Source organism: Leopardus geoffroyi, chromosome X (genome assembly GCF_018350155.1).
Source record: "Leopardus geoffroyi isolate Oge1 chromosome X, O.geoffroyi_Oge1_pat1.0, whole genome shotgun sequence".
Classification (NCBI taxonomy): Eukaryota; Metazoa; Chordata; class Mammalia; order Carnivora; family Felidae; genus Leopardus; species Leopardus geoffroyi.
Genome location: NC_059343.1, coordinates 714,273 through 721,460, shown reverse-complemented (window position 1 = coordinate 721,460; position 7,188 = coordinate 714,273). Strand labels below are relative to the sequence as shown.

General features: G+C 53.9%; 1 long non-coding RNA gene across 2 annotated transcripts; it reads right to left on the bottom strand.

Annotated features, from left to right (window-relative positions):
* Positions 1 to 269: 269 nt before the first annotated feature.
* Positions 270 to 6,821, bottom strand: LOC123594909. Of its 2 annotated transcripts, none has more exons than XR_006710930.1 (3): positions 6,484 to 6,821; positions 5,375 to 5,476; positions 270 to 1,873 (listed from the first exon to the last, which is right to left on the bottom strand). It is a non-coding gene; the product is annotated as an uncharacterized LOC123594909 (long non-coding RNA). The 2 variants fall into 2 exon arrangements; XR_006710929.1 differs by lacking the exon at positions 6,484 to 6,821 and adding an exon at positions 6,232 to 6,417.
* Between the last annotated feature and the right edge of the window lie 367 nt (positions 6,822 to 7,188).

The following is a 7,188-nucleotide window of genomic DNA, read 5'->3' as shown; positions in this document are numbered from 1 at the left end:
CAAAGAAATCCATACAACTGTTGTCCCGGTTTATAAAGTCAGTAGGAAGAACATACTGATTCCCCCTCTAGAACACACTCGATTCCTGCAACAGCAAATTTATCAACAGAAAAAAAAATGAGAATATGCTAAAACCTTGGTTTGCAAGCAAAATTTGTTCCAGACGCATGCTTGTAATCCAAAAGCACTTGTAATCCAAAGCACTTGTCTATGAAAGCACATTTCAAGAACCATTGGCTCAGAGCCCCAACCATTGGCTCAGGGGCGCTCTGTCTCTCTCTGTGTCAAAAATAAATAAAACATTAAAAAAAGAAAAGAACCATCGGCTCAGTTGTGATCGTGTGATGTTCAGTGTCACGTACCCCTCATAAAGCAAGACATTGCTCGCTTATCAAGTTAAAATTTGTTAGACATGTTTGCTCATCTTGGAGAACACTCGAAATCCAAGGTTTTACTGTATAACCAAGTCCTTCTGAAGTCTACTTTGCTCTTTAAGAACCTCTAACACACCCTGAATCGTCTCCATTTTCTTTTACATTTCCCACGTGGGCACACACTCGTGTTAAAACATGTTATGGCATTTTATACATCTCATTATTGCAAGGACCGTGAGCTTGGTTGAGCCAACATCAAGTCAGCAACCTGACCTGTTACAGTATGGTTGAACCCAAGGCAGACCTGTTCCCCGGCGAACGGATACTTATAAATTTACGAAACAGCGGCAAAATCCTGTCTTTCCCACAGAGCTTCACGCACACCAGCAGCTTATGCGGTCACGGTACTGACGAGAACCAGTGAGGGAATCCGCCGACGAGCTGATCTTTCTGCTGGAGGTTAGTGAACTTGAAAATGGGGGCACCGGGAGGCTGGGGAAAGACCAGGGCAGACGCAGAGGTCAGTGAGAAATTGGGAGAAGCGTGAACCATGCTAAGAGCTTCGGATGGGAAAAACTCACATTTCAGGCAACTCTGGTGTTTTGTGTTCTTGGCAGGGTTTTGGTCACCAAGAGCCAATGAAAATATAAGGGTTTCTCTTTCTTTCCCCTGGTCCTACACAGGGTGACCAATACTGAGCTTTTCAGGGGTAGTGGCTGAAGACAGCACATGTGTCTCAACAGTTCCATGGGTGGGGGAGGGTCAGACACAATGCTCTGGGGGCACCTCCTTTTCTACTCCCAGTTGTTAGACTCCTATCCCCCCACGGATGATGGGAGCCACGCGGTAAGAGCCTGTCGATTGACAATACAAGCCTCTGTGTCCGGGCACGTCATTTCCGCAGACCAGGGGGCTTCCGATGACAGGAATTCATTCTCCCATAGTTCTGGAGACCAAAAGTTTGAAATCAAGGCGTCACTCCGGGTGACTCCTTCTGGTCTCTCCAGGGGAGTGTCTGCTCAAGGCTTTTCTCCAGCTTCTGGTGGCCACTGGCGATCGTTGGTGTTCTTTGGCATGTGGACGCGTCACACGCATCTCTGCCCCTGTGGTCACGTGCTTGTGTTCTGGTCTCATCTTCTTGTAAGGACAGGAGCCCCGTTGGATTCAGACCCAACCTAGTGACCTTGCCTTAACTTGACGACATCTGTGAAGGTCCCACTTGCAAATAAGGTCCCACTGGGCAGGAGGCAACGTGGCTCAACCCATGGCCCTCCGTGATACCTTCCTTGGAGAGTTACGAGGGCTCACGTCTTGCTGTTCCTAACGTGTTTCCACTGAAGGGCTCCTACCAACGTCTCCACACTTACCAGCTGGGTTTTAACACTGTCGCAGTGCCTTCCGTCTCTACAAGAGGCCGTGAGACGCAGGATCAGATTCTCAGAGATGCACATTTTTACAAAGCTAACTCGGGTACACTCTCCTCTCTTACTGCCAACATCCTAGAGAGAAGAAGATTAAAAATTAAATAGGAAGAAAGGATATTCCCTACTCCCCAACAGATGTTGCCTGGTGAGGCACAGACAGGTGGCCAATTCCCTATTCACCACCCCCCGTGTCAGGCGTGGGCTCCAGGGGGAGGAGACAGCTGGAAAGGAACCCGTGGCCTTTGCGAGGAACTCTCCAAAAATCACCAGAGACAGCCAACGACACATGTTAAGAAGGGCGGGCGGGTGTCTCCTCGGACCCGTATCCGTGAGTCAACTAGGGAAGCATGAACACAAATCATCAACCGGGGTGGCTGTGTCCACGCTCCGGGTCTCACAAGACACGCCGCAGTAATGTCCTCGTGTGAGCTTTCCGGGACTCGGGTAGCTTCCCAGAAGTGCAACTGTGGCTCTTTAAGGTATGTGGCTTGATCACGTTTACTGGCGTTAAGGATGTGCTGTGAGGCAGTGTTTATCGTGGGATGTGCGGTGGCCTCTGAAATCCGTGGCACCTGGCATTTCTTGGCCAGATGTCTTGTGATTTTTTTTAAAAAGTAATTGTTTATAAAATCACGTACATCAACAATGTAGATGTCCGTTGACCAAGCAATGGATAAAGACAATATGGTGGAAATATATATAATGCTTATAATACATAACATATAACATATAACATATAACATACAATATACAATATACAATATATAGTATAATATATAATTATAATATGGTATAAATATAGATTATGCTTATAATATATAATACATAATATATAATATAATATACAACTATAATATGGTGTAAATATATATTATGCTTATAATATATATTACAATTTTATATATTATATATTATAATTATATATTATAAACATAACATATATAACACTTCTATGTATATAATATATAATGTTTGTATAGGTAATATCTACATATTCTATCTGTATTCTTTTTCTTTTTCTTTTGTTTTTTAGAGAGAGAGCAAGCACGAGTGGGGGAAGGGCAGAGGGAGAGAGGGACAGAGCCCCAACCCACGAGTCGTGAGATCATGACCTGCCCTACGTGGACTGAGCCACCCAGGCGCCCCCGAAATTCCTTTTTCTTTACCGTGACTCGACGTGCGTTAAAGACAAGAGAATTTATGTTGCTAGAGTGGAAACCAACGTCACCCAGCTGCTGGCCCATAAATGCTTCCTTCCTTGGAACGTCGGGTGACACGTTGTCATGGAGAAGAAACCCTTGGTAAACACTTTGGGTCTCTCTTGATGGTGCTGGGGGGTCCTTTTTTTTTATTTTTTTTTTTTATTTAAAAAAAATTTTTTTCAACGTTTATTTATTTTTGGGACAGAGAGAGACAGAGCATGAACGGGGGAGGGGCAGAGAGAGAGGGAGACACAGAATCGGAAACAGTCTCCAGGCTCTGAGCCATCAGCCCAGAGCCCGACGCGGGGCTCGAACTCACGGACCGCGAGATCGTGACCTGGCTGAAGTCGGACGCTTAACCGACTGCGCCACCCAGGCGCCCCGGGGGGTCCTTTTTTCTGCAACCTTTGGAACTTTCTGGTAATCACCTGTCCCCTTGTGTCTGTCTACCTTCGTGGTGCTGGTCAAAAGGCACATGTCCCCGTCTGGTGTCACCCCCCAGGCTTTGGACACCCACAAAGGTTTAACCGGCCAACGTGACCTACCCATACAGCACCCCAGACCCAGCACGTCACCGCCTTGCACCTTAAATAGACCCAAGTTCTATTTCGCATAAACTGCTTATGTTTCCAGCGAGATTGATGCTGTTAATATTAGCTTTCAAAATGACAGATTAACATCACCAGTTAATCAGAGCTATTAGCGGATAGATATCTGTAATTCGATCACCGGAGTAATTTCTTTTCCAATAATGTGATTTACAAATGCAAGTGATTAAGTAATTAGCTTACATCTCCATAGATTACCGGTCCTCCCAGGCTCCGCCTGGAGATTAACCCCAGGTAATTAGAGGGTGCGCGCTGGTAAGCTGCGCCCTGAGAGCTGGGAGTCACCTTCCCTGAGTGCCCTCTGCACACAAGCAAAGCCAACGTCCATGAGGGGCTCCCCTTGGAAAGGGCACGGGCCCTGAAGTTTCCCTTGGAAAGGGCACAGGTCCCGAAGGTCCCCTTGGAAAGGGCACGGGCCCAAAGGTCCCCTTGGAGAGCACACACGACCCAAAGTTCCCCTTGGAAAGGGCATGGGCCCTGAAGGTCCCTTTGGAGAGCTCATGGGCCCTGAAGGTCCCCTTGGAAAGGGCACGGGCCAGAAGTTCCCTTTGGAAAGGGCATGGCCCCTGAAGGTCGCTTTGGAAAGCTCACGGGCCCCGAAGTCCCCTTGGAAAGGGCACAGGTCCCGAAGGTCCCCTTGGAAAGGGCACGGGCCCAAAGGTCCCCTTGGAGACAACACGCGACCCAAAGGTCCCCTTGGAAAGGGCATGGGCCCTGAAGGTCCCTTTGGAAAGCTCACAGGCCCCGAAGTCCCCTTGGAAAGGGCACAGGTCCCGAAGTTCCCCTTGGAAAGGGCACGGGCCCAAAGGTCTCCTTGGAGAGCACACGCGACCCAAAGGTCCCCTTGGAAAGGGCACAGGTCCTGAAAGTCCCTGACTCAGTGCTGGAGACAGACTCCCAGGGCCACCCGCCAGTGCTCGCCTTTGTGCCGCCTCTCAGTTCTGTGTCTTGTGTGGCAAGGCGAGAACTGCCTGCAGAAAAGCTGGGAAAGTTGGAAGATGGGTTACAATACCGCCCCAGAGGGAAGAGGAAAATCCAGAGAAACATGTCCCCTGAGGAAAGGGCTGCAGGGAGGACCCGTCCTAGCGCTCCCCAGGCGGGCGCCCCTCGGGGTCCTGTGCCTCCAGGCGCACTGAGATAGATCCGCGCATGCGCACGGGGAAGAACCCGGCTGACCATGACCGGGGGTCCTGGGTGACGCGCTTTAGTGCGTGTGGTGGATTGCTGCTGTGTGGGTAATAAAATCAATAATCATGATCATCGATAATTGCAGACGTATCGGTGGAGGCAGAAGCCGGGCGCTAAAGACCCCAGCTGCCCGTTCCCTTTCGCGCGAAGGACCGAGATGCTGGCAAACGAATTTACATGCGTTCTGGGTTTATTTGGGGTTCCCGGCATCACCCGGGGGGGGCGTGGGGGGGCTTCTGGGGGGCTGACTGTCTTTCTCCAGCTGCAAAGTGTTTAAGCCTTTTTTTTAAAAAAATGTTAATTTATTTTTGAGGGGAGGGGCAGAGAGAGGGAGAGAGGGGATCCCAACCAGGCTCTGAGCTGTGAGCACAGACCCAGAGGCGGGGCTCGAACCCACGAACCGTGAAATCACGACCTGAGCCCCAGCCCACGGCTTCTCCGACTGAGCCCCCCAGATGCCCCTGGAGGGCGTTTAAACGCAAGGACTGAGACAAAGCCACATCCCCTGCCCGATGGCAATGCTCCCCCCCCCTTGTGTGTGTGTGTGGAGGGTTATGTCGTCCCACAGCCCCGCTCACCTCTGAGTCGGAGAACGTGGCCGTTTCGGGGGCTGGCGGGTGAACGTGGTCACGGGGATGCCGCCCGGGACGCTGGTTCTCACATTCGTTTTTTGCTTCTTTCTTTCAAAAAAAAAATTTTCCACTTTATTTATTTATTTTGAAAGACCGATAAAGTAGAGTTGAGACAGAGAGAGAGAGAGAGAGAGAGAGAATCCCCAGCAGGCTCCGCGATGCGAGCGCAGAGTTGGACGCGGGGCTCGAACCCGCGAACCGTGAGATCGCGACCTGAGCCGACCGAGCCCCCCAGGCGTCCCGCCCTTCTCAGATTCCGCACCTCAAGGGCGTTTGCGTGTGGGTGGTGTAGACGCCGGGGTTCAAGCAACTGACCCAGCGTGTGTCAGGGCTGTGCAGACAGAGCCCGTGGGATGTGGTTATGGCGACATAGAGAGTGAGAGAGACATGGCGACACAGGGACACCGATACGCAGGACGGGACCCGTCGTCTCTCTGTGCCGCCTAAGCTGGACAGGACAGGATGGACCTCCCCCAGCGGGGACACGCGTCAGGGAGCAGGCACAGGTGTGTGTTTGCTGGACCGCGGGGAGGCCCGAGGAACCGGGGGCCAGGGCGCAGGCTCCTCTGCGGGGAGGCCCGAGGAACGGGGGTGGGGGGCGGGCGAGCTCCGATGGTCGCCCTGCAGGGAGGCCCCCGGGGCAGGCAACCGGCTGCTACGAGCTGACAGCTCCCCGGGACCCCAGGCACCAGCGCCCCCATTTCAGCGTCTCCCGGAAAGCTCGGAACGCGGTCGAAACCGGACCGCATCCGAACAGAAGCCAGCTCCCCTCCTCCTGGCCCCCCGGGGCACCCGGGGCTCACGGCAGCCGGGACCGGCCGTCCCCCGGCATGTGACGGGCGGCCGGTCCGCGCGTGTCGCTCCGGACACCTGGCCCACGCCGGCCCGCGGCCGCTGATTAGTATGGGCCTCCGCGAGCATCCCGAGAGCTGGTCCCCGAGTGGCTGACGGGCTCCTCCGGTTGCCCTGGCAACCGCCTCCCAGCCGGCTCGGCTCCGCCCCGCCTGCTGCTGAGGTAACGTGCGGGGACGCACGCGGGCCAGGGCGCGCCTCACCTGTCAACACGGCGGCAGGGCCGTTTGATCACGCCAGCCGCCCGGCCCGCCCGGACCGATCAGTCCCTGATCACAGGACCCTGCTAACGCAGGCAGCTCCGCGGGTCCTGGGGGACCCCAGCCCCGAGATCCGCCGCTTAGGAGCTGGGTTTCATCTCGCGAGCGCGCGGCTCGCGTTGCGTCTTGTGCCAGGAATCACACGGCGATTCGCGTCCGGGACGCGAGCGGCGCCTGAGTGGTCCGTGTGACAGGACCTGAGCAATGGCGCGCTCTCTGTGCCCGCGTCCCCGAGTCTCTAAGGAAAGGGGTCGTGTAAGCGCCCCTGTCGTACGTGGGCTCAGTCCTGTCCTCCCCAAATTTGCGTGTTGGTGCCCCAACCTTCAGACTGTGGATGAGAACGAGGTCAGAAGGCTGGGCTCCCCTATCCCGTAGGACTGGGGTCCTTAAAACGCGGGACCAGACACAGACATGCACACGGGGAAACCCAAGAGAGGACACAGGACAAGGAGGGAGCTACAGGCCCAGGAGAGGGGTCAGGAGCAACGAGCCTCGGCCCCACCTGGACCTCACACCCCCAAGCTCAGCCCCTCCTTGACCTCAGACCCCAGCCTCAGTCCTGCCTGGATCTCAGACCTCCAAGCTCAGCCCCTCCTGGATGTCAGACCCCCAGGCTCAGCCCTACCCAGACCTCAGACCCCCAAGCTC